Here is a 25285-nt window from a genome sequence, read left to right as displayed (position 1 = left end):
GGACCTAATTTTCCTTGGAATTTTGAAGGTGGTGTTCATTTTTTAACTTTATCATTGCTATTGAGAAGTTCATGTGCAAGGGTCTGATTCCTGATCCTTTGCAAATAAACTGAATTTTCCTTCCGAAAACTTTCAGGAGCTTCTCTTTATCCCTTGAGTTCTAAAATTTCATGAAGATATGCCTTGGTGTGGATTTGTTTTGTTTTATTAAGCTAGAGGCTTGTGTATATTTCAGTGTGGGAAGTTCTGACCTTCTAGTCCAGAGTGTGTCTTATATTTTCTTCCTCTGGTAATTTCTTTCTTTTTTAACTCATCTCTCTCCTCTCTTCACTGTCTTTTTTTTTTTTTTTTTTTTTAATGGAGTCTCGCTCTGTCACCCAGGTACAGTAGCAGAATGTTGGCTCACTGCAACGTCCGCCTCCCAGGTTCAAATGATTCTCCTGCTTCAGCCTCCCAGGTAGCTGGGACTACAGGTATGTGCCACCATGCCTGGCTAATTTTGGTATTTTTGGTAGAGATGGGGGTATCGCCATGTTTCCCAGGCCAGCCTCAAACTCCTGGACTCAAGCAGTCTGCCCACCTTGGCCTCCCAAAGTGCTGTGATTACAGGAGTGAGCCACTGTGCCCGTCCTGGTAATTTTTTTTAAAAATTTTTCCTGGTCTTTACTTCTGAAACTCCTGTTATTTGGCTATTACTCCTTCTGACTCGATTCTCTAAGTTTATTGTCTTTTTCTGTGGCTTCGTTTTGCCTGAGATCACATTAACCTTGCCTTCTAACCCTTCTGTTGGGGTCTGATTCCACCTATTGAATTCTTAATTTCTTAGAGCTTGTTTTTTGTTTTCCATGTGTCCTCTTTTGTAGCATCCTGTTTGTGTTTCATGGGTACAGTACTTTCTCTAATCATTTCAGTTATTTTGAAGTTGTATTCTGTCTCTGGTCTGACTTTCATTCTCCTAGTTCCCTTTCTGTTTGTTATGGTCTTGGGCTTTCTCGAATGAGTGGCGACCCTTCAGAAGGAGGCTGTGTGTGTATATGGGGTGCGTGTAGGAATATCGACTGGCAGGCCTTGCCTTAGAGGGACAGGCAGGCAGGGCACCAGTTTGTTTTGGGAGAGACCCTAGAATGTCCGCATGTACGAGCCCTCTCGTCTCCATTACATGGAGAGTGACAGTTTTAGGAGGTCTTTCTCTTGGGCTTGTTGGTTTCCCCTGATAGGAATTCTCTCCTCTCCAATCTAGGGAGACCTGTGGGCAGCAGAAGGGCTTGGGATGAGGGACTCAACTTTTAGGATGCAGACTTTCTTGGACTTTTCCTGCTGTTAGTCCTTCACCCCTACTTCCCCTGCCCCCTCAGCTGTGCCTGCTGCCCCTGACTCTAGGGGCCCTCCTAGGGCAACCCTCCGTGCTGGTCAGTATATAGGATTCTCTGGCCAGAGCCAAGCCCTGGGATCTGCCTGCCCTTGTACAGGTGCTGATCAGTTCTCCTGCTCTCAGCCCTGCCCCTGCTGTTGGAGTCCCCTCTGCCCCCAGGCCCTGAGCTTTCTGGTGTCTGCAGCAGTGCCAGCCTGCCTCCTCCTAGCTGTCCTCAGGAAGCTTCGTCCATGCCACCAGGCCACTTTCCATGTATCCAGCCACTTCCCACTCAAAGTTTACTTGATATCTTGTATCTGCTCTTGTCTCCTCTCCAGCTTTTCATCCTTGAGAGTTTATACCTCCCCCACATACACACTTTATGGTCATATTAATTAGGGTTTTAGCAGGCAATTGAACATTCTGGTGTGTTAAGTCACCTGTGTTTAACTGGAGGCCCCTCTGTGTGTCAGGAACTGGCCCGCAGCCTGTCGACACGTGTTGGTGTCCATCATGGGCATATCGTGCCTGCCTTGTACCCACCTGTTTCCATGCCACTGTTCCCTGTCCTTTCCCACACTGTCCCCTGTGTGGGTCATATTGTTGGTCTGGGCCTGTGTAGCTCTTTGTGCTTGGCAGGGTGTGTGTGTGTGTGTGTGTGTGTGTGTGTGTGTGTGTGTGTGTGTGTGTGTGTGTGTGTGTATGCAGGGTGTGTGTGTGTGTGTGTGTGTGTGTGTGTGTGTGTGTGTGTGTCTCAGAGTCAATGCACATGCCTGCCAGGGGACCTGTGTGTGTTGGCATCCTGCATTAAATGTACCATCTATAATTTGCTCCAGTACCTTGGAGAAAATTTTATGAGGAAAAGATACTTTCATAAATAGTTGAAATTCCAGATTCTTCTGGTTGGAAACCCAAGGGTTAATGATGACTGTTGTTCCAGAAAGGTTGGAGGGAGAGGAGACAGTTTATCTCATTTCCCTCTGGTGAATAAGGCCATTTACTGATGGGGCCCAATCACCTACCTGGGACTAACAATAAGACCCTTGTTGTTGACTGGGCAGGTTCCACAGCTGATACTCTGGCTGCCTTGAGCAATACCATCAGGCAGATCTGGGGCTCAGCCCTGTCCTTACCCAGGGCCTCAGAGCACTAATATATTTTCCTTTTCCTCACTCCAGATGTCTTCCCAGTGACTCTCCTTGGGGCCTGGGGAAACCACAAGGGAGCTTGGATTCATTCACCCATTGCTGCCTTGCTGTGTGCCTCAGAGGGGCTCAAAGGTGGAAAATAAATATGAAAAAGCATCCTTGTCTTCTAGAATCTTGTCGGCTGCTGGGAAGACCAAGGGGCCAGCCATCGCAGGGAGCATAAGCACTGAGACAGGCACACGTGCCTGCCCGGCTATCGCAGCCAGGCTGGCAGCCTTGCAACTCCCTGGGGAAGAACAATCTAGGAACATTCTGGGGTGTGGAGCAGGAAGGGAGTGTCACATGCAAAAGGCAGGATCAGCCAAAGCAGAGGGGCTGAAGAAGCAGTGATTCCCCCACCTAACGTCAGAAGTAAAATCAGTTCATGGTGAAAATTTGGGGAAACAAAATCATGCAGCAAAATTGCCTATTAAACCCCACACGGAGGTAAAAATCGGTTCATATTGTGGTTATGTATCTATTCTCTTATGATGTGTATTTATGTGCTTATGTAAGACCTAAAAACAATAATTTTTAAATAAACCAGTTATTTTTGATAAGAATATTCTGGCCAGGCATGGTGGTTCATGCCTGTAATCCCAACACTGTGGTAGGCCAAGGTGGGCGGATCGCTTGAAGCCGGGGGTTCCAGGGTGCGGTGAGCTAGGATTGCACTACTGCACTCCAGCCTGAGTGACAGAGGGAGACCCTGTCTCTTAAAAAAACAAAACAAATTCTATCTCACAGTTCCTTTCCTATCCTTCTATGCATGGTCTTTAATAGCTACACCCCATTCCATTGGGTGGCTGTATTTGATTCCTTTATTCTGTACTTTTGGACATCCAAGTTGTTTTCAAATTTTTACTTTTTTAATATGATGCTTCAGAGAACATTCCTGGAAGTAATGTTGCCAGTGCAGAGGTGCAAGCATGTTTGAGACAGCTGATAGTTACCTCTGTCCAGAACTGGCTCACTCCCAACAGCAGCAGGAGGCACCCAGGGTCTCTCACTTTCCTTTCAATTTTCCTTTCTCCACATCCTACCCCCAGATTTGTCTGACTTTTCCAGAGGCTATTGAGAGAAGCTTTTTGAGTGAGGCACCACACAGATGTTTAAGACTAAGTTTGTGGTCTTTGAGAACCGAGGTAGCCTGACCCATTGGAAGCCTGCAGATAATTGAAAAAATCTTATTTTAGATCCCGTGTCATTCTTCTGCTATCAAACCAGAGCCAGCAGCAAAGGAAGCTGGGGGTGATGGGCCTTCATCCACCTGCCATGTTGCCTCCCTGCGCTGCTTCTGCCAAGAGTGGGCTGCTGGGGGTGTCCTGCTGGGGCCAGGCACCAGGGTTCCAATGCCAAGTAGTGGCATTCACGCACCTTTTGATAAGCGAGGAAACCGCTGGCAGCAGGAAGAAAGGGTAAAGCAGCTCCAGGGAGCTCAGTGCTCAGCCTCAACCTCTTTCCCCAGAACCTGCGCCTGCCCACTCCACCTCCAAGGCCCCTCACTCTCCACCACCCATTTGGCCTTTTGGAATTGGGACTGGAATTGTTTCCAGCTCCAGAAGGCCCCTGCCTGCCTAATTCCCATGTCTCTAAAAATATCTGCAAGCCTCTTCCCACCCAGGCCTGTCCCCACAGAGCCCACTTCTCTCCCCTGACCCTCGGCTAGGGGAGGAAATGAGATCTCCCTCTCTTGACAGGATTAGAACGGAATAAATACGAAAGGCTGAGTTTCCAGAGTTGAAAGGGTAGGGCTGCCTTTGTCGGGTCCGGAGGGCTGGCGTGGCATCGGTGCAGGCCCGCACTCGGAGGAGGGAATCCAGGAGAAAGAAGGAAGGGGAAAAGAGCAAGAACCCCTTTCTCCCCTCTGCATATGGGATGGCCAAGAGAAGCCAGGCCCTGCTGTGGGTCCCCGGTGGGAAAGAAGCTGGCTCCCAGGGCTCCCAAGCCCCAGCCACGCCTGGTCAGCACAGGCAAAAGGAGTCTGTGGGAAGCCTCCAACCTCCAGGCTGCCTGAGGCCCCTGGAGCTTTCTCAGGCATTCCTAGATTGGGACAGAGCCTCAGACCCCTCCCTGCCCCACCCCCAAGCATTGGATGCCTGCCTAATAGAGGCTTTATTTATCTCCACATTTTCCCAGCTCTGTATAAAGAGACAAGCACGTGGGTGAGGCCTACAGATATTCCAAAAGCAGGGGGTAGTGGGGTGGGGGATGAAGAATACGCAAGGATCTGCTTCCACCATCCCCTAGAGGGGCTTTGGAGGGAGGAGGGTGGGCTAGGGCAAAGGGTGGATGTGCAAAAGGCTTCTTTTCTTTCATTTTCCCCTACTCAGAAACCCAAAAATAGCCATGTCAAAGGCACATACATTGCAAATAGCAGCCGAGAAGAGCCAGCTGAAAGCCATTTGCTTCTCCCTCCCTCCTCCCTGGACACACTCCCCTTCCTCTGCAGTCCCCTTCTTTCCAGGCTCTTGCTGGGCCAACCAGTCCTGCAGCCTTGTAGGGTCCAGCACCTCCCTATAGGGTAACTGAGTTGCATCTAAATTCACTTAATAGGCGGTCACAGCTTTTTGTGAAAACCCATGAGGAAATGTGAAAAGTCCTCCTTTGGTTCACTTTTCTTGCAACTTTGAATTTTCCTACTAAGAGTCCTTAAAGTGAAGCAAACCTGTAGCTAAAATGTAGACAAGAGCCAGGCACAGTGACTCAGGAGGCCAAAGTGGGAGAGTCAGTTGAGGCCAGGAGTTCAAGACCAGCCTGGGCAACATAGCAAGACCGCTGTCTCTACAAAAATTTTGAAAATTAGCTGGATGTGGTGGTGCATACCTATAGTCCTAGCTACTTGGGAGGCTGAGGCCAGAGGATCGCTTGAGCCTGGGAGTTGGAGGCTGCAGTGAGCCTTGATTGCACCACTGCAGTCTAGCCTGGGAGACAGACAGGGAGACCCCATCTCTTTTTTAAAAGTAGACAATAAAAAATATATAAAGATTGGATTTGATCTCAAGTCAAGAGGAGTGGTCATATGCAAGAGAGTAAGTAGATGCCATGAAAATGGTCTGCTGTCCCAAGTGTTTTTCCCAATTATAAAACTAACATATGTCTTGTACAAATTTTGTAAAAATTATAAATTTTGTGAAAACAGGTAAGCACAAAGATGAAAAGATGTTTTCCAGGAAGAATCAGGTGGGACATCTCCACCTGATGTCACTCGTGGCAGGCAAGGGGACACTTATCCTTGTGTGGTGGTCTCCTCCTGGGATGGCGCTGGGTGGGGAGGCCCACCTTTTGGAGGTCCTTTGGTGGCTCTGACCAGGGTCCACCCTGCACTATAGCTGTCCTGGACGGAGGGTTGAATAGAAGGGTACAGATTTAGAATTGACTTGGAAACACGTTAATTTGGAAGCCTACCTTCCCCATTCCAAAGAGATTCTGACTTGAGATCCAAGGTTTCCAGAGCGCCTCAATGCCCTTCCTGAATCACCAAGTTCAATCTGGCTTGGAGAACATGGCACGGCTGACCCAGTGAGTCCAGGGTGCAGAGGCCAGACTCACAGCTCATTTCAAGCTGGGCTTTTTCCCCCTTGTCGAACCAGTCAAAACAAACGAAATTGGATTAGTCTGTCTTCAAGCACTTTGTCAGAAGATACATAAATTGGTGTGTGTGTGTATTTCAGTTCTGCCATCTGTTGGCTCAGGGGTCCCCAGTGCCCAGGCAGGTCCATGGCTTATTAGGAACTGGGCTGCACAGCAGGAGGTGAGTGGCAGGCGAGCTAGCATTACAGCCTGAGCTCCACCTCTTTCAGCATTAGATTTTCATAGGAGCGTGAAGCCAGTTCTGAACTGCACATGCAAGGGGTCTAGGTCGTGTGCTCCTTATGAGAATCTAATGCCTGATGATCTGTTACTGTCTCCCATCACCCTCAGATGGCACCATCTAGTTGCAGGAAAACAAGCTCAGGGCTCCCACTGATTGATTCTACATTATGGTGAGTATGTAATAATAATAGAAATAAAGTGACAGTAAATGTAATGCGCTTAAATAATCCTGAAACCATCCATCCATTCCCTGTGGCCCTGGAAAAACTGCCTTCCACAAAAGTGGTCCTTGGTACCAAAAAGTTTGGGGACCACTGCATTAGCTAACCTTGAACAGTTTTGCAATCTCACTAAACCTAAATTTCCTCATCTGTAGAATGGGGAGAATAAGAACAGTTTTTTAGGATGACTATGGATTTAAACCAGAACTCAGTGGAGCGCTATATCCTGTCTTCTCTGCCACCCTTCTGCTTCACTCAGAGAATTTATCTTAAGAGTTGGGGAGAAGGCAGGGGAACCTTCTGCCATGTCCTGCTATGCTTGTGTGGCCCTCTGAGCAAGGGAGAGCCTTGCTTCACCCTCAATAAAGTATCTTCCTGGTCTCAGGCCCAGTGACACCTGCCAACTGGTTAAGAAGCAGAGTTTAACATTTCAGTAATGTTATATCCGGATATTAAGAAAGAAAAGGCCGGGCGTGGTGGCCCACACCTATAATCCCAGCACTTTGGGATGCCAAGGCAGGTGGATCACCTGAGGTCAGGAGTTCGAGACCAGCCTGGCCAACAGAATGAAACCCCATCTCTACTAAAAAATACAAAAATTAGCCAGACATGGTGGCAGGCGCCTGTAATCCCAGCCACTCAGGCTGAGGCTGAGGCAGGAGAATCGCTTGAACTCGGGAGGCAGAGGTTGCAGTGAGCTGAGATTGCACCACTGCACTCCAGCCTGGGCAACAAGAGTGAAACTCCATCTCAAAAAAAAATTTTTTTAAAACAACAACAACAAAAAATATATATATATATAGTTACTTCAAAGAAAAACCTTCAGCAACATTAAACAGTAGTGTAGACAGCAGTGAGGACTTCAGTTGTGTATATATTTTCCTGCCTGGGGAATTGTTTCCTGAGGGTAGAGTTCTAGAAATAGAACGGAAAAGGCCCGTAGGGTAGGTACTGCTGTGGCTCCTGTGGCAGGTTTGCAGACTGCTCAGGCAGCTGCAGTTCAAGTGCCCTTTCCAGGCCATGGGCTGCCTTCAAGCCATGCCCAGAAAGCCTGCCTGCCTTGGCTCTACATCCTGATGTCCAGGAGGTCAGGCTTGGCCTAAAGGAGGGCTGGCTTACCCTTGGCTCAAATGTCACCCGCAGGGAGCTGGGGGCTGAGGAAGAGGAAACGTCCAGGTGGGTGTAGTCCTCTGGCTTCTAGGCTTTCCTTTCCTATCTTCATTTTTTAAAAAAATTTTTTTATTTTTTAAAAATAGAGACAGGATCTCCGTATGTTGCCCAGGCTGGTCCCAAACTCCTGGACTCAAGCAATCCTCCTGCCTCGGCCTCCCAAAACACTGGAATTACAGGCATGAGCCACCGCACCCAGCCTCCCTTCCTGTCTTTATGGGCCACTCCTGTCTGCGTTGCCCATAGTCAAGGCCAGGCCTTGGGCCAGGAAGGGGGCTATACCATCAGCTCCCCAAGTGTACAAGGCCCTTGCCTCTCTTTTGGCCTACATGAGCACCTGCCTTGTGCTCTATGTTGTGCCAGGCATTGTGGGAGATGCCAAGAAAGCCAATCCCTCTGCTGCCCCTTCAGTGCTGAGACACCTGGGCCTCCAGAGGGCTGGTGCAGTGCGGAGCTGTCAGGCTTTCTTCTCTGCCAGGTCATAGTGATGGGGCAGGTGATCGTCAGGGCACGTGTGGAGTGTGCGAGCAGGTCCACCCATGACTAGTGGAGCAGCCTTGGCTAAGCCACTTTCTCACCTGTGCAGTGGTGACAGCCCCCTCCTCAGGGTCATTAAGGAGGTAGTGAGATGGCCATGTCTCATGTCCCATGCGCTTGGTATGCACACCCCCAAGAGAGGCCAGGCCTGGGCTGACACAGGTACCCCTCACTCTGTGGCCCAGGTGGCATCTGCTGGCAGCACACCCACCCTCCCTGTCTTCTGCAGTTCCAGCCCAGCTAGTGGACACCTGTCCACAGAGGACTCTGAAGGAAACATCTGAAAGGTTAGGGCCCTGCTGGGCAACGTTGAGGTCGACACTGTGGACAGGCAGCTCCATGTAATTCTTCTTCCTGCCCTTACCCAGCCAAACCTGCACCCTTCTGGGGGTGGACCTCTGTTTATCCTGTTTGTAACCACTTCTGTCTGGCATGGGCTCCAAGAGTTGATGCTGCATGCAGGCCTCATGTACTTTGACACAAGTGTGAGAGTGCTGGGGGTTGGAAGACTCATGTGTGCCAGCCTCCAGGTACAGCTAGCCTGTTTCCTCCATGCCAAGGCCTTGTCTCCCTTGAGGCAGAGTGGTGTGGTGGAGCGAGTACTGGACTAAGTCAGAAGGCCCAGGCAGTTCAGGCAGCCACAGATAAAGTCACTTCCACTCTCTGGTCATGGGGTCTTTGTAAGATGAGGAGGTTATGTCAGATGCGCTCTGGTGAAAGTATGGAAAAAAGCATTGGTGACGTGTGGAGCTAAGGAGGTCAGGCTTGTCACCAGGAGCTGGCCCTGTCCCCAGCCATGTGTCCCCATCAGCACTGCTGGGAAAGCAGCTCAGACCCCAGGGCCGGCAGCCGTGAGGGTATCTTGCAGTGGCTCTTTGGGAGCAGCGGCTGCTATTTTTAGTAAGCTGCCTAATTGGAGGTCCTGGTGGAGCTTAACCAGCTCACCTTGTGCTTTGATTCTTCTGTTTGGCCTTCTCTTTTTACGTGGAAAGAGCTGAAGTTCATGCCCTGACCAAAGCAGATTTGTTTTTGCAGGAGACAGAGGCTTTTGCTGTTAAAAAAAACTGCCCCTTCCCAGGCCCCTGCTCTGTCTCTTAAGTAATTTCCAGTGGGTTGTCAGCATTGATGTTGGTTCCTTCCTAATAAGATCTCCCCCTTTTATCTGCTATATCAGGACATCAGGGGTGGGGGCTGAAAAGAGTATTGAAAAAGATGGAAGCATTACTCTCTGCAGGAAAACAGATTGGTTTTAAAAATGCTGTCCTACATCCTGCCTCAGATGATGGCCCTTCGCACATGATTTCTCTCACTTTTGATGCCCTCACTTTATTTTAAGCCGAAGAACCAAACCTTCGAGTAAAGCCTCTTTGTTCCTTTTTAGCAATGAGACATCTCCTAGGATGGGAGACCGGGTGTTTTCTCGGGAACAGTCATCATTTAGCTTTTTCCCAAAGGAAAGGAACTCTGTGTGTCCCTGGTGGCTCTGGGAATGGCGTGTGAGCCCATTTCCTCAGGAGTAAAACTAAGATGGTAATGAATAATGTCTGTCTGATTTGTGTCAGATATTCATGTGACACAGACACTAAGTGCTCATAAACACTCTCAGTTAATTCTTGTGACAGCCTTTAGGGACTAGGCCTCATGCTTACCTCCATTATACAGATGACGAAAACTGAGGCCTGGAGAGTCTGAGTCGTCCCACTGCTATGTGACCATGTGCCTGCACCATCTAACATGGTGGCAGCGCTCCTGATGTGTGGACGTGAGCGACTGTTTTTTGGATGTGCATACAGCAGTGTACCAGGCTGCATGACCGTGGGGTGCTGCTGCATAGAACCTTTGGCCGTGAGCGAGTTTTTGGTGAACTAACAGAATTCATTGTCCCCTTCCTGGTAGAGAATTGCTTCTGTGTCCTGAGGAGATGTGGCATGAAGGGTGGGCAAGGATTGTTCCTGCCAGCTGGGTGGCCGTGTCTTTCATCCTTCCTTCCTCCCGACCAGTCCACGGCTGTGTTCAAGCCTGGTGGGGAGCCGTGAAGGCAGAACTGTTTCTCCGTCCTTCCTTTTGTCCCTGTCACCTTCCCCTGGCTGCTAGCAGAGTACCTGTCCTGTGTTACAGAGAGACAGAGCCCCGATTGTTTTCTTTCCGCTGCGTCTGCTCCTTGCCTCCCCCTCAGCCACCCACGAGGTCTCAGTGCTGTGCCAGCTAGCTTGCTGCAGGGAGCCGCTGCCTCCCTTCAGAGCACCCACGCTTCCAGTCTCCCTTCCATCTTTCATAAAAGCATGGGCCTGTGGCTCAGTGGTATGGGCCACCAGCTTTGTCCTTAAGACCCCTCTTCATTATTTCCCTGAGCCCACTCTGGGGCCCAGTGTGGGCACTTGTTCAGGTTTCTCTGTTGGGATTCTTCTTGGTTTAGGGAGGGTGGTTGGCATGTGGTGGAGTTGAGAGGGGCCTTGCTGCTTCCAGGTGCTTTGGTAGAGTGGTCCCAGGTATCCACTGGGCGTGTTTGCTGCTTTCTCCTGTCTTCCCTGTCACAGTCCACTTTAGGGTTATATAAACCGCACACAGAAGCCTACAAATAGACTTTTGTTGTTCATCCTCAAGTAGGCACTAATTCCATTCGATGGAACCTGGGATGGGCATCGCTTTCTCCCAGGGCAGGGAGCACTGCCTGCTGTCCCACAGCATGTCTCACCCACCCTCGTGGTGGGGCAGGTCGAGAGCCCAACAGGGATGCTCTTGGGCTTTTTCACTGCAGGCCTCAGCCAGCACCCCCAGGCAGCCCCTATTGCTGCTCTCTGGCCAACAGTCTCCTAAGAGTCCAGGGTTGCCCATTGCTATTGTGGGGTCACATATCTTTCTACATCCATACTCCTAGGGAGGTGGAGTCGGTCTTGAAACTGGGTGGGGACCCCTCCATTCCCCCGTGCTCCTCTTGACTGGGGCAGTACTGTTCTCGCCCCCTAAGAAGGGGGTAGGGGTGAGGTCCCTGTTCACCTTGTCTTGGAGACCAGTCAAGACAGGAAAGCTCTCACCTCAGAGATGGATGGGTCCCTTGGCCATTGAGTCAGGCCATTGAGGCAGAGGAGGGCAGGCAGTCACTCACTGGTGGTGGTGTGAGAGACGCTGTCTCTGATTATCCGAAGTCCTGTAATGAGATATTTTTCAGTGAGGGCTGTTCCCTGGAAACAGTGTGACTCCAGGACTATGGGAAGGGGGTCTGATTTGGGCCCTAATTCCAGCTCAGCCATTACCAGCCTGGTGGCCTAGGCAGGGCCTTCCTTTCAAGGATTTGATCTTTATAATAGTTTTGATCTTTATTTAGGGTTAGGATTAGGTTAAGGTTTTGATCTTTAAAATAGTTTTTCCTACCCCATATAGGACATCTGCCACTCAAAGGGAGGCATGTTAAAGAAACCTTTTATTGTGGCAAGCCGTAAGACAAAAAAACATGTGCATCCCAGGTTCAGCTTGATGAAGTTTCACAGACTAAGCACACCTGTGTGGCCAGTACCATGATCAGGATCTTCCTGAGTCCCTCAGTGGCTTTGAGGGATCTCAGAGCACGGCATCTCCAGGTGGGTGTGGGAGCTTGTCCAGGGCGAAGTGTCTGCAGTGTTGCAGTGAGGCACGGGGTGGCCTCACCACCATGTCTCTCTCAGCCCTGCTGGCGTCCAACACAGCAGAGGTGCTCAGTACCCCGTTTTCCACTGAGTGACTGAATGGGTGAAAGGCAACTGGATTCCTACACTCTTGGTCTTTTCCAGGGAGTCTGTGTCTTGGTGTTTCTGCTGCTTCACTCTTTGTGGTCGACTTGTAGAAGCCCCTCTGCCCAGAGGACTTGATCCTGGGCAGGCAGCAGCAGGAACACACCATGCCTGGCGTGGGCAGAACCTGTGATCTTGAAAGAGTTGAGCCTCCACCACTTCTGAGAGAGGGCGGCAAGAGCGCTCTGGAGCCTGCCCTCCACAGAGCTTGGTGCTTTGAGACCTGGACAGTGCCCACCAGACAGAATCCACATAGTGTTTCCTCTCCTCCTTCCAGAACAGGATCTTCCTGAGTCCCTCAGTGGCTTTGACTGGTGAAGGCTGGCCAGGCCTGCTGGAGAGATCCGGGATGCAGAGCTGTTTAGTCTGGGAGGCAGGTCAGTCTCAGAGGATGGGTGGGTCAGGCAAGGAAAAAAGACGCCACACATGGAAGGAAATCACCACTATGCCATCATAACTGACCAACTACATTTTCCCAACCTTGGAAGGACAAGGTGGGAGTGGCAGGTTAGAAGGATAGGTCTTCAAACATCACTGTTGTTGCAGAGCTCCCATAACAAGTTGGATTTCTGAGAAGCAGATTGGGAATTCCCAGTGGGAGAGAGGCAGATGAGAGCATCCAAGATAACGACTTCTTTCCCAGATGCTGGCCTTCCTGGAATGCTGGCAGAAGATCTCAGTTCTTAATAATTATTTTATTGGGTGGGGAAGTCTTTGGAAGCAGAAAATAAGCCAAAGAGGAACTTAATGTCATACCCCTTTCTCAAGGAAAGTTTTATCTACAACACATTTGGTCGATTCTTAGCTTCTGCTCCTGTCCTTTGGAAACGTAGCCTGGAGGGTGTCGGGATTTAATGGGCTCTAGCCCCCTGCCCCTCCCTTTAGAGTGAGGGGGTGGATTGGTGTTTGTGGGTTTTCTCTGTGAATCAGTTCTGAGAACACCAGAGAGCTTCTTTCAGGGTTCTGGACTTACTGGCAGGAGGCCCAATTCCTCCCAGTGACAAAGAGTCACTGAAGACAAGAGTCTTCAGGAAGGAGCCTCAGAGCCTGGGCAGGGCGGGGACTTCAAGGCTGCTGCCAGGTTTGGGTAGATGTGGGGAGCAGGAGCCAGACAGAGGCTGGGTGCTATTCAGGTTGCTCCGGCATCTGGCATTTGGGCACAAGACCTGTCCTTAGAAGGCTTGGGGCTGGGAGGTGCCTTGTGAGCCTGACACTGTTGGTGCAGGGAGACACCTGCATCATCTCACGCAGCAGCTTCCTCTGGAGTTCAGTGTCCTGGGGGGCAACAGGGAGGGCTGTGGCCTGGCCTGTATTCAGGTGGATTTGGCACACAGGCCCAGGCTGGTCCTGCACATCCCCTGCTAGAGAGCAATCCCTACCCTCCTTTGTCCCCTTCGTGTCTGAGACCCTGATGGCGGGGGAAACCCAGAGATTCCTGTTGTGCGTTGAGCTCGTTCTTGAGTTCCCATCTCTCTAGCTGGTTTGGAATCTTAAGTTTCTCCCTAGCAGGTGATTTGAAGTCCTTTGGGCTTCCAGCTTGCATGGGTTCCTCTGTGCCTGCCTGCTGCCCTCTGCGTCTGTAAGTGGTTGGCAGGAAGGTGCATGTGTGAGAACCCATGGTATGCCCGCTTAGGGCCAGGGCTGCAGAGGTTGCTCGCTACTCAGGGGCCTGCCCGGAGCCCTGGCCACATGTCCCGCCTCACATACCTGCAAGGGCCATTTCCCTGTAGATAGAGCAGTTGCCTGACACAGCCACCACCTCTCCCTTTTTCCCAGGCCTGCTGGAGAAGGATGGCCCTCCCTCCTGCCTTGTCCCTCAGGCTGCCTGAGGGTTTCGTTTTCTTGTGGCTGGCATGGCCTTTCAGGGTACTGTCCCCAAGCACTTTATGAATCATAATCGCAGCTCCAGCATGTCCATTCACCCCCACTGCCAGCAGGCTCTTTACAGCTGCATTTTGTCTCCACACTCTTCTGTCTTTCTTTGCTTTCATCAGGCCCTCTTTGGCCCAGCAAAAAGCTGTAAGTGACTTAATACAGCTGGGTGGCCAGCCTGGGACAGACAGCCATCGGAGCCAAGCCTCTGGCATCAAATATAGATCAAGGTCTCCCTTTGAGGCAGTGCTTCCCAGCCTTGGCTGAACATTAGAATCACTAGAGAAGCTTTTAAGAATTCCTATGCCTCAGCCCTACATCTGAGAATTTAAATCTGAGTCTCTCTCTGGGCATAGAACCTCTATTTTGAAATCTTCCCAGGTGATTACATTATTCAGCAAAAGTTTGGAACCATTGCTTTAAGCTCTAAAACCTTCCATTTTAAGCCAGCTGGCCTTTGTCTCTAGCCTCTAGAGAGGTCTGGGCCCCCTGAAGCTGCTTCTCCCTGCTGTAGATCCCTCAGGGGTGACCGGGAGGGTGCTGGGGGTGGGGCCGGGTGAATGTTATGGGCCTCACAGCTGCATTGCTTTCAGTCTCACTGCAGCAAACAGCAGCTTGTTTTCTCTAGATCTACCTGGCAGGCCTTTGGGCAGAAAAGGCAGTTACACCATGTGGCATGGCAGCGCCCTCTCCCTCTCAGGCTCAGGCAGACTTGGAGACCAGGCAAGCTGGGACACAGGAAGCTCCATCTGAAGCCACCAGTGGCAGCACTCCGCCCACCTGTATGCTAGCACTGCCTCTTCTCCAGTGCAACTTCTCCCGCCGGCTGTGGTGCGCAGATTTCTGAAAGTGCTCAAACAGGCTGAAGGGCCCTTAGCCCCCTTCTCTCCCTTTCCTTCTGTGTCCTCTCCTTACCCTCGCCACTTTGTTCCCCTCCCTTCTTATCCAAACATGCCTTGGAAAGGTCTCAAAAACTCATGCCGAAGGTATAAAATATTCAATCAATATCCGTTCTGCCCACTGCTGAGCTCGTGGGTATATGGGGCACCGTTGCAGGTTCTTCTCTGAGAATTCACCAGAGGGACTTCCAGACAGTGGTGTAAAAGGGAGTGTGCACTTTTGCAGTAGAGTGGAGTCTGCAAGCCAAGAGGCCAGAGGAGCCATACATAGGCTCTGTGTGCAAGGGGAAGCAGTTCTCTCACACGAGTACTGACACTTTTGAGACCACCATGCCTGTGTACTGGGATTCAACAGTTAAGTAAATGGACGGCAGGTGGCAGGAGCCGCTGTTGCACACAGTGACAAGGAACAGGCAGGCAAGGGAAGGAGGCTAGACTGATCCACGGAGGTACTAGTGTGTTTAGTTGGTAGAGACTTTGATAAAGATACATAAGGATACAGAGAGAAGTGTTTATAGATATGTGGTATGCCCAGGTTATATACACCTCTATTTCCTTGTTCCATTAGCGGAGAGGGCCTAGAAGCTGTGAGACCCGCGAAACAATGAGCACACCTGCCATCCAGATCTTGATTTTTAATGGCACTTTCCAATAAAAGTAAACCAGGGCTTCTGGAGGAAATGATCAATTCTAGGGCTGGGGCAGGAAATATACCCTAAAGGTACATGAAGCACCTTGCAGTGCCAGGAAGTGCTTTGAGGCTGCACAGGTGCACATGCGGATGGGGGTGTGTCAGGGGGACATGGGAGCTGGCTGAAAAGCTCCCAGTGTCCAAAGCTGGAACACTTTGAGCAACAAAATAAATACTGTAATGTTGGATTATGGTGTAGTGTGGATGTTTGTCCCCTCCAAACCTCACGTTGAAATGTGTTCCCCAGTGTTGGAGGTGGGGCCTAGTTGGGAGGCGTTTGGGTCATGAGGGCAGATCCCTCATGAGTAGATCAGTGCCCTGCCCTAGGTGGGGGCAGCGAGTGGGTTCTTGCTCTGTTAGTTTCCTGGAGACCTGGTTGTTAAAAAGTGCCTGGCAGCTTCCTTCTCACTCCCGCCCTCCTCTCTGACCATGTGATCTCTGCACACACCAGCGCCCATTTGCCTTCCACCCTGAGTAGAGCAGCACAAGGCCCTCGCCAGATGAGATCCCCAATCTTGAACTTTCCAGCCATCCAGAATTGTGAGCCAAATAACCCTCTTTTTCTTTATAGATGACCCAGCTTCAGGTATTCCCTTATAGCGGCACAAAACAGACTAAGACAAATTATAATCCAAGATGTAAAATCCACAAGTCCGTATTGGCATAAGGAAATCATTTAGTAAAGAAATAAATAAATGGGAGAGAAGAAACAAAATGTCCTGTGCAGAATTCCAGGTTATTTATGCAGCTACTCCTTACTTAAGGAGATGGCCATAGCTCCCCACTCCGTGTTGAGTGGTGACTTCCTTCCAGAGAGCACAGGGGTGGGGAGCAGCTCTGCAGCAGAGAAACTGACAGGCACGACCCCAGCCAGGCACTTAAGGTCATCATCAACAGTGATCAGTCGTGAAGCCTTGGAAGGATGGGAAGAGAAGGGGTATCACCTCTATGGTTGTCCTCCCTTAAACACATAACCACAGTCTAGTCATGAGAACAACGTCAGACAAACCCAAATTGAGGTGCAGTCTACAACACACCTGATCAGCACTCCTCAAAACCATCAAGGTCACCCAAAACACAGAAGGTCTGAGAAACTGTTGCAGCCAAAAGGAGCCTCAGGGGACAGGACACTTAATGTGATGTGGGGTCCTGAGTGGGATCTTGGAGCAGGAGGAGAACAATAGATGCAAGCTGAGGCCACCTGAATCAAGTTGTGCTGAATGAGGTGTGAGCTTTAGTTAATAACAGGTCAGTATTGGTTTATTCATTGTAGCAAATGCACTGCACTGATGTATTAATAACAGGGTAAACTGGGTGAGAGGTGTAGGAGAACTCTTCACACACTCTTGTCTTCTTTTCTGTAAATGTGAATCTATTCTGAAATTAAAAGGTTATTTTAAAAGTTTAAAAAAAAAACCTCTAGGCACGGTGTCGTGGGAGAGCCCTGTTTCACAAGGAGTAGTACCAAAAAAAAAAAAAAAAAAGGTACCATAGAGACTCGAAGAGAGAGGAAGCCACTGTAGGCCAGGCTGCTAAGAAGGACCTGGAAAGCAGGTGCCAGTGGCCTTGCCCTTGAAGGACAGGGAAGACCAGCACCCTGGCCATGAAGGCCCCAGCAGGTGTCCTGAGGCAGGACCAGGGCCCCAGGTCATGAGAGGAAAGCTAGGAAGTGGGGGCTCAGCAGGGAGCCTCACCAGGGACTTTCTCACATCTCCCCTGCAGCCTGGGCACCTGCCTGCTGGCCTATGTGTCCAGGGGGGTCTCTGTTTTCTGCTCCTGCTGAGGAGGGAGACCTGGCAACAGGTGGCCCCTGAGAGACCATGCTGGGGAACAGCTGTGGAGAGTGAAGCCAGCGTCCCTCTTGGGACCGCATGTTCTGTTGTTGTAGGACTTGTTCAGACTCTTCTGCCTGTTAAACCGAGGCAGCAGGACCAAGTGGGAACTGCGGACTGACTCAGCTGTTACGGGCGGTACCAACAGCAGGCAGTCTCCTACCTTCCTGAGTGTGATGTCTGGTCAGACCTGTGCCCAGTCTCCCTCAAGCGGGCTGCCTTCCCCAGCACTGCCCACTCACTCTCTGTTCCCAGGAGGCCTTTCCCACCATATCTGCTGGCTTCTCACCGAGGCCCTTCCCCACGTGCTACCCTCCCTGGCATTTGTTTAGCTTGCCCGACTGCTTGGAAGGGCAACCGTCCAGGCCAGGTTTCATCAGTTCTGTTCATTGTCGCATGACAGTCGTCGGCACCGCACAGAGCAGGTGTTGGGTAAATATTAATATTTACGAGGTGTGCGGGTGCTGTGGGCAGCGCGGTCTACCTTGGGCATGCTGCTGCGCTTTTCCAACTGGTGTCCCTGTGTATGCGATGGCAGTGATGCACCTCACACTTGCGGGACAGAACATGCCTGTGTGAAAGGCCTGGGTAACGGCACTTTCTTATCTCCAGCTGAGCTCTGTCTCTGCCCTCCCACTCCTTGGGCCTAGCTCTCTCTCTCGGGATCTCCCGGGACAAGTCTCGAGCCTTGTGCCTGGGGCCGCCTTTAAGACATCTGAATCCTCCAAACCCGGCCTTCTTGCCCCTGCATCCCACAAGTGCCCATCTCACAGCGGCTATGTATGCCCTCTCTTCCCCCCGGATCATGAAGTCTGTGGCAGGCACCATGTCTTCCTCATCACTGTGACCCCAAGCCTGATGTCCAGTAGATGCCATGGAGTTAAAGGATTTGGGGGATGGTGGCCCTGCCCCGCAGCCCCAGCCCCTCCCCAGCTGCCCCTGTCCTCTGTACGTGGAACAGTCCTGGCTCCTGCCGTCTGCTCCTGCAGGGCTCACTCAGGACCGTCATCTGCATGGTTCATCGCTCCCATAAACTGAGTTCCACTTACTCCCAGCCTCCTCCCCTCTGCCCCTTTAAGGGGAGCCCAGCTCTGCGGGAGGAGGACAGCCTCCTGAGGACAGGGCTGCAACTGGGCTGTGGGTTGGTGCCACTGGACAAAGGCGTTTCAGCGCAGCCGGTGGCATTGCGGGGGAAGGAGGGAGGATGAGGCGGCCCTCAGGCTGCCTGTACTGCGTTCCATCCCCACTGAGTAGCACGCGGGCCTTGGGAGAGGCTAGGCATTTCTGCTGGTGACACAGCCAACTCACTCTGTCCTTTCTCCCTGGCCACAGGAGGCCAGTGAGGCATCCTCAGCCCTGGGCTGTTTCCCAGCGGTCCTCCGAGCTCAGACAGCTGGGATGGAACTTGGGGTCTCACTAGCTCCCATGAGCTTTGGGAGCTGTCCACTTGGGGACTCCCCAGGGTTGGGGCTGGAACTGTTTCATGCCCTGGGGGGTGGCAACTTGAGGCTGCCCTTGCAGACGGCTCCTGGCCCTGTCCTGCAGTCTCTTCTTCCACTGATTGGTATCCCTGCCTGCCCTCCCCGGCTGAGTCCATCACTAGTGGTATAGCTCTAAAGGGTCTGTTTTCTATGAAGACAGGGACAGAAATGCCAGAGAAAGGTAGCTGGGGTATAGGTCAGGTACAGAATTTTTGAAAAGAAATTTGCCAGTACCTGTTCTCACCCTGGCAACCAGCATTCTACTCTCTATGAATTTGAGTACTTTGGGTGCCTCACATAAGTGGAATCATACAGTATCTATCCTTTTGTGACTGGCTTATTGCACTTAGCATAGTGTTTTCAAGATTCATCCATAGTATAGCACATACCAGAATTTCATTCCTTTTTATGGCTGAATTATATGGCAGTGTATGTACATACTACATTTTGTTTATTCATCTATCTATTGGTGGACACTGGAGCTGCTTCCACCTGTTGGCTATTGTGAATAATGCTGCCATGGTACGTGGGTGTACAAATATCTGTTCGAGTCCCTGTGTTCAGTTCCTCTGGGTATATACCTACAAGTGGAATTGCTGGATGAAACAGCAAATCTATAAAGTCCAGTTTAATTTTTTGAAGAAGCTCCATACTGCTTTCCAGAGTGGCTGCACCACGGTTCCAGTTACTCCATGACCTCACCAACACTGACAGTTTTCTGTTTTTTAACTTGCCTCTACCCTAGTGAATGTGAACTAGCATCTCATTGCGGCTGATTTGATTTGCATTTTCTTTTCTTTTCTTCTTCTTTTTTTTTTTTTTTTTTTTTACTTAAGAGACAGGGTCTCACTCTGTTGCCCAGACTGGAGTGCAGTGGTGCCATCACAGCTCACTGCAACCTCGAACTCCTGGGCTCAAGGGATCCTCCCTGCTCCCAAGTAACTGGGACTATAAGAGTACACTACCACATCTGGCTATTTATTTTTTAATTTTTATTTTTAGAGATGAGGTCTCACTATCTTGCCCAGGTTGGTCTCAAAACTTCTGGCCCCAAGCAATCCTCCTGCTTTGGCCCTCTGAAGTGCTAGGTGACTTTCATTTTCTAATGACTAATGATGTCAGGCACCTTTTTATGTGTGTCTTGGCCGTTTGTATATCTTCTTTGGAGAAATGTATATTCACATCCTTTGTCTATTTTTAATTGTTTTTTGTTGTTGAGTTTTAGGAGCTGTTTATTCTAGATACTAATACTTTGTCAGATATATGATTTGCAAGTATTCCCTTCCCTTCCCTAGGTTGCCTTTTCACTCTCTTGGTCCTTAGATGTACAAAGGTTTTTAATTTTGATGATGTCTAGTTTATCTTTTTTTTTTCTTTTGTTGCTTGTGCTTTTGGCGTCATATCCAAGAAATGGTTGCTAAATCCAGTGTTACGGGGCTTTTTTCCTTGGTCTTCTGTGCATTTTATAGCCTTTGTTCTTGCATTGAGGTGTCTGCTCCATTTCAAGTTCATTGTTGCATATGGTGTAGTGTCACCCTTGGTTGGTGGATCCTGCTAGCTGACCATTGTGGTGGGTGAGGGGGATGAAAAGCTGTTCTTCCCCAGTTCCCATGCCTCTCCCACTTTCTTCCCATCTACCCCCCTCCCCCTACCAGTTTTAGAAGGAAGGTGGGCCTTAACTGGGTGAGGGCTCCCAAGGGAAGCTCCTCTGGCAGAGGGCCCTTGGCCATTTGGCGGGGGCCCTGGTATCTCACTGCCCAGGCAGCGGCCGAAGCCAGCAGGCCAGCCTGGCACAGCAGGTGTGAGGAGGAACTTCCTGGTCTTGGCAGCAAGTGAAAAGGGTCCTTGTTTTCTTATTTTCTCCATTAAAAAAAAGTAGTTTAGTGGTTCTAACTATGCCCCTGGGAAAGCCCTGAACGGGTCATTTCCTCAGCATCCCGCAAAGTCACTTGTAGCAGAAGGCCCAGCCCACGCACTGCAGCACCAAGGCTGGGGCGAGGCCCACACTGCATTGTTGCTGCTGGCATTAGCAGATGCTGCACATCTTGGAGGCCCCCTCCTGCTAATCCACGAATGCCTCAGAAAGCATGCACTGTCTCTGGGGCCAGAGCTGAATCTTAGAAGAGGGCCTGCTTGGGATGGGAGCGGTAGCTCTGCGTCTGCGGTGACACCCACTGTCACATTCCAGTAGAGGGAAGGAAAGGTAGGGCCTCGGGATTTTGGCCCTGACTGCATGGTTCCTGCTTCTTCTGTGATGGAGGCGGCATGCTGTGGTGGGCTAGGAGTTAGGAAGCCTGGGCCTGAGTTTCCACGTCCAGACGTCAGGGAGAGGTGGGGTATAGAGGGCCTTCCAGGCCTGGGTTGGCAGGGAGGCGAGCTCTTTCTCCTGATGGAGCCATGAAGGCCTGTTGAAAGGCCTGGCCTGCTTGCTGCTGAGCCTGTGGTTTCTCCCTGTTATCTGTGCAGTGTTCTGTTTTGTTTTGTTTGAAGTGTACAGGTCATTGTCTTTCAGGATATTCACATGGTTATACAACCACCAACACAATCTAATTTCAGAGCATTTTTCATCAACCCCCAAACAAACCCTGCATCCCTTAGCTGCCACCGCCACTCCTCCCCTTCTGCTTCCCATCTTTATCGATTGGCCTGTCCTGGATGTTTGATGTAAATGGAGTCATGCAGCATCATCTCACAACTTTAGCATCTGCTGGTTGCAGCAGAGTCATTGGCCCAAGGCTGGGGTGGTGGCTTCAGACCAACACCATGGCCTTGGTGGCCTAGGTGCTGATCATGCAAAGGCCATTCCTCAGGGGCCTGCATCTCTTTCCAGACAGCTTCTCTACCTCATGCCCTGCAGAGCCTGCCACTGTCTGGTCTTTGCACACATGTCATCCTGTTAACCCTTAATGAATATGGGATTTTGGTTAAAATGATGGTTTCTATTTTATAAATAAAACGTATCTATTACATATATAAGTAAATCAAATATTTATATTATAATTAAATCTATAATATAAATCTAGCAGGGTTGGCTTGTTCCATCATTCAGAAATGTTTACTGAAGCACATATTGGGAGGTGCTGACCTAGGTGTATAGAGTAAATACAAGGAGTTTTATCAGGCACCTTGTGGCTTAGTATGCAGAGCAGTTGGGCAGACCTGTGGATGGGCCATGGTCTCTGCACAGGGGCTCCCTTCAGGGAGCACAGGACAATGATCCAGGAGGGGAGATGTGCCAGGCAGGCCTCTCCGGCAGGACAGTGATAAAGGAGGCTGCTCTGTGCAGCGGGTAACCGTGGGTCACCCAGGCCAGCAAGTAGGTCCAGGAGGCAAGGTGGGGCAATTGGTGCAGGGAGCAGAGCTTGGGCTGGGAGCTGTTGGAGCAGTCGAGTTGTGGGTTGGCTTGGCCGGATCTATGTTCATGAAGAATGGTTCTGGGGCTGTTCCTGTTGAATCATTCTGAGGCTCCCAGCGCTGCTGTGCCTAGGAGGGTAGAACCCATGGGCCTCTTCGCTGTGTACCAGGTGTTCCCAGCTGGCCTCATCTAGCCAAGCCTCCCATGGAACTCCCAGAATCACAGGTCTGAGGCCTCCGTCCTGCCAGTCCCCAGTCTGTATTGGTGGGCAGTGGGAAAGGGCCTGCCCCGCATGCATCTGCAGCTGGGGAGAGGGGTCAGAAATGTTTTGCAGGTAGTGTCTGGGGCCAGGTGCTGTCAGCCTGGGGCTCAGCAGAGGGGCAGACCCTGCTCTCCCCTGGAATGTGGCCTGGGAAACCAGCCTCTGGTGCTCCCCAGGGCCCCAAGGCAAGGGCCAGAGAGGCACAGGGAGAATCTGCGCGGTACTCAGCTGCCTTTTGGATTGACTCTTCGGCTTGGTCCATTGTTTTCAAGAGCCCTTATCAGCCATCTTAGCACAAGTAGATGGCCATGGTCTCTGAGTAGAGGATGTGCCCCCTCCCCTTGCAGAAGACGGTGGCCCATGATGCCCAGAGCTCCTCAGTCCACTGAGCCCTGCCTCTCTGCCACAGGGTAGAAGACGGAACATGCCCGACACTGTCCTCCCTCCTTCCCAAGCATTCGAGGAAAGTTGTTGAACCCATCGTCTTCTGACCACCACCCTTGCCTGGTAGGAGAGTGGTGATGTGCACTGAGAAGCAGCAGGCGGCACGGGTGTGCCATCCCGAGCCTGAGCTCGAGTCCCGCTTCAGCTGTGCAGTATCGTTTGTAGTCTTGTGACAGAAGGCGGTAGATTATCACCCCAAAGGGAAATCTCTAGGCCAAAACATTAGGCCACTTCTCATTCCCCTCCCCTAGCCCCTGGCAACCACTCCTCTGCTTTTTCTCTATGGGTTGGCCTTTTCTGAACATTTCACCAAGATGGAGTCACACAGTGTGTGTCCTTTTGTGACTGGCTTCATTCACTTAGCGTGATGTTTCCAAGGTTTGCTCATGTTGGAGCATGTGTCAGGATTTCATTCTTTTTATGGCTGAATAAAATAATATTCCATTGTATGAATATTGCATTTTGTCTATCCATTTATCCACTGATGGACATTTGGGCTGTTTCCACCTTTTGGCTATCGCAAATTATGCTGCTACGATATGATTTGTGTATATGTTCGAGTACCTGTCTTCTGTTCTTTTGGGTATATATCCAGTAATCAACTTGTTGGGTCATATGGAAACTGTCTGTAATTTTTTGAGGAACTACTAAAGTTTTCCACAATAGCTACACCATTTTACAATCAAAACGAGGCCTATACTTACTACCATTTTACATTAGGGAAACTGAGGCTCACAATTTGCAACTTGCCCAGAATCACAGAGCTAGTGAGTGCAGAGCTAGGACTTGACTCCAAGGGTAGGCTCTTCTTGGCTAGAGAGCTCTGAAAACAGATTGCTCAGAGTCTACCTTAGATCTCAGAACTTCTGCAGAGGGAAACAGCTGGGAGAGCAGTGGTTTGTGGCTCCAGCTCTCCCTCCTGTCCTGGGCTGATGGAAGCCCCATGAGCTGGTCTCCCTGGCCTGTGCTGTAGGTCCAGCCTAGGTAGCCCTGGCTGGCCAAAGCTGCCTAAGGTCCTGGGAGTCTCACGGGGGCTGTGTGGCTCGCCCAGGTCATGGGGTGGTCTCCCGGCCCTTCTTTCTGCAGCCAAACTACTTCTAGGAGCCTGATCTAACAAATCATAAGCCTCTCTTTTGAGGATGTGCTGGGGACCACCCCAAAAGCCATCGGGTGTAGAATGGGCATCCAACTCTTGGCCCAAAGTCCCTCTGGGGTTGCAGGACCCTCTCTGGGGTCTGCCAGGTTGTAGCATGCAGGTTTCATGTGGGACACCTGAAGGGTGGGGAAGAGTGCAGAATCATGGCTCCCTTCCCAAGGAGGTGATAGGACCTGGAATCAGACCTGACACCTGAGGACAGGCATTGGGATGAGGGCTCAGCCCAGCCTAGGGGCTGTTCCATGCAGCTTCAGGAGGCTACAGTGTGGAGGATGATTGTGGAACTGCCCTTTGAACCATGAGGACTGTGGAGTACACCAGGACTGGCGGTGACGACTGGGAAGGGGGAAGGGAGTTCTGCCTGGTGGGTACCTGCTAGGCCCATTGTCAGTCCCTAGGCGTGGTTGGCCTAACACTTCTCTGAGTTGTGGCACAGAGGCCAGGCAGAGGCTTTGCTTACTCTGGGCCTGCATGGGATCATGACCCCTTTTCTGCGGCTCTTTCCAGTTTCCTCAGAGGACTTGGGCTTTGGGGATATCTGTCTGTGGAGAGTGCTGCTCCCTGGGGAGGTCTGCAGCCCCAGAGGGACTTTGGGCCAAGAGTTAAGTGCCCTTTCTACACTTGATGGCCTTTGGGGTAGTCACCAGCACCTCCTCAAAAGAGAGGGGCTTGTGATTTGTTAGATCGGGCTCCTAGAAGCAGTTTTGCTGCAGCAAGAAGAGCTGGGAGACCACCTTTGACCTGAGCCAGCCACACAGCCCCCATGAGCCCTGCTCCTGTGTTGTGCCTCCCAGGATGTGGGTTCCGGGGGCGCCTAGGAACTCAGCTGGTGCTCCCCAAGGGCTGTGTTCCTTCCTGAGAAAACTCTGGAGCCAATGTCCTGAATTCCAAAGAAAGGAGGGGCCTCTCCTTAGACCTGGCTCGAGCAGCCAGACCGTGTCTGCAGCACAGCCCACCAGCCCAAGGGAGGAGGGAGGTGGTGTTCCTGCCTGGGCGCTGCCTAATCAGGCCATAGCTCAGTGAAGTGCCAGGCTGAAGGCAGGAGCCGTGCTGGGCAAGTCTCCACGTGGTCCAGGCTGGGTAGCCCTGCCTACAGTTTCTCTGATAAACTTAGGCATGACCTTGTGCAAACAATTGTTAAGTCCAGGGAGGAAACATGCCAAGGAGAGAGGGGCAAGGGTGCCAGTCAGAGAGGACCAGACTTGTTCTGGGTGGCCCCACAGAGTGCCACGTCCCATAACCAC

The 25285-nt window shown here is 51.0% G+C and overlaps 1 protein-coding gene across 13 annotated transcripts in view; it reads left to right on the top strand.

The window, feature by feature from the left end:
• The window catches only part of MPRIP (myosin phosphatase Rho interacting protein), a 175583-nt gene that overhangs the window by 51759 nt on the left and 98539 nt on the right, over positions 1–25285 (top strand). Inside the window, exon 1 of one of the 13 annotated variants that reach the window (XM_063799701.1) lies at positions 382–473. The exons of the other annotated variants lie outside the window; for them this stretch is intronic. The gene's annotated coding sequence lies outside the window, so the exon portion shown is untranslated. Of the gene's footprint in view, positions 1–381; positions 474–25285 lie in introns of those variants that run through there. 13 annotated transcript variants of the gene reach the window in all.

This window comes from Pan troglodytes, chromosome 19 (genome assembly GCF_028858775.2).
Source record: "Pan troglodytes isolate AG18354 chromosome 19, NHGRI_mPanTro3-v2.0_pri, whole genome shotgun sequence".
NCBI classification, from domain to species: domain Eukaryota; kingdom Metazoa; phylum Chordata; class Mammalia; order Primates; family Hominidae; genus Pan; species Pan troglodytes.
Note: the sequence above shows the minus strand (reverse complement) of the source record. Positions and strands in the feature narration are given on the sequence as shown.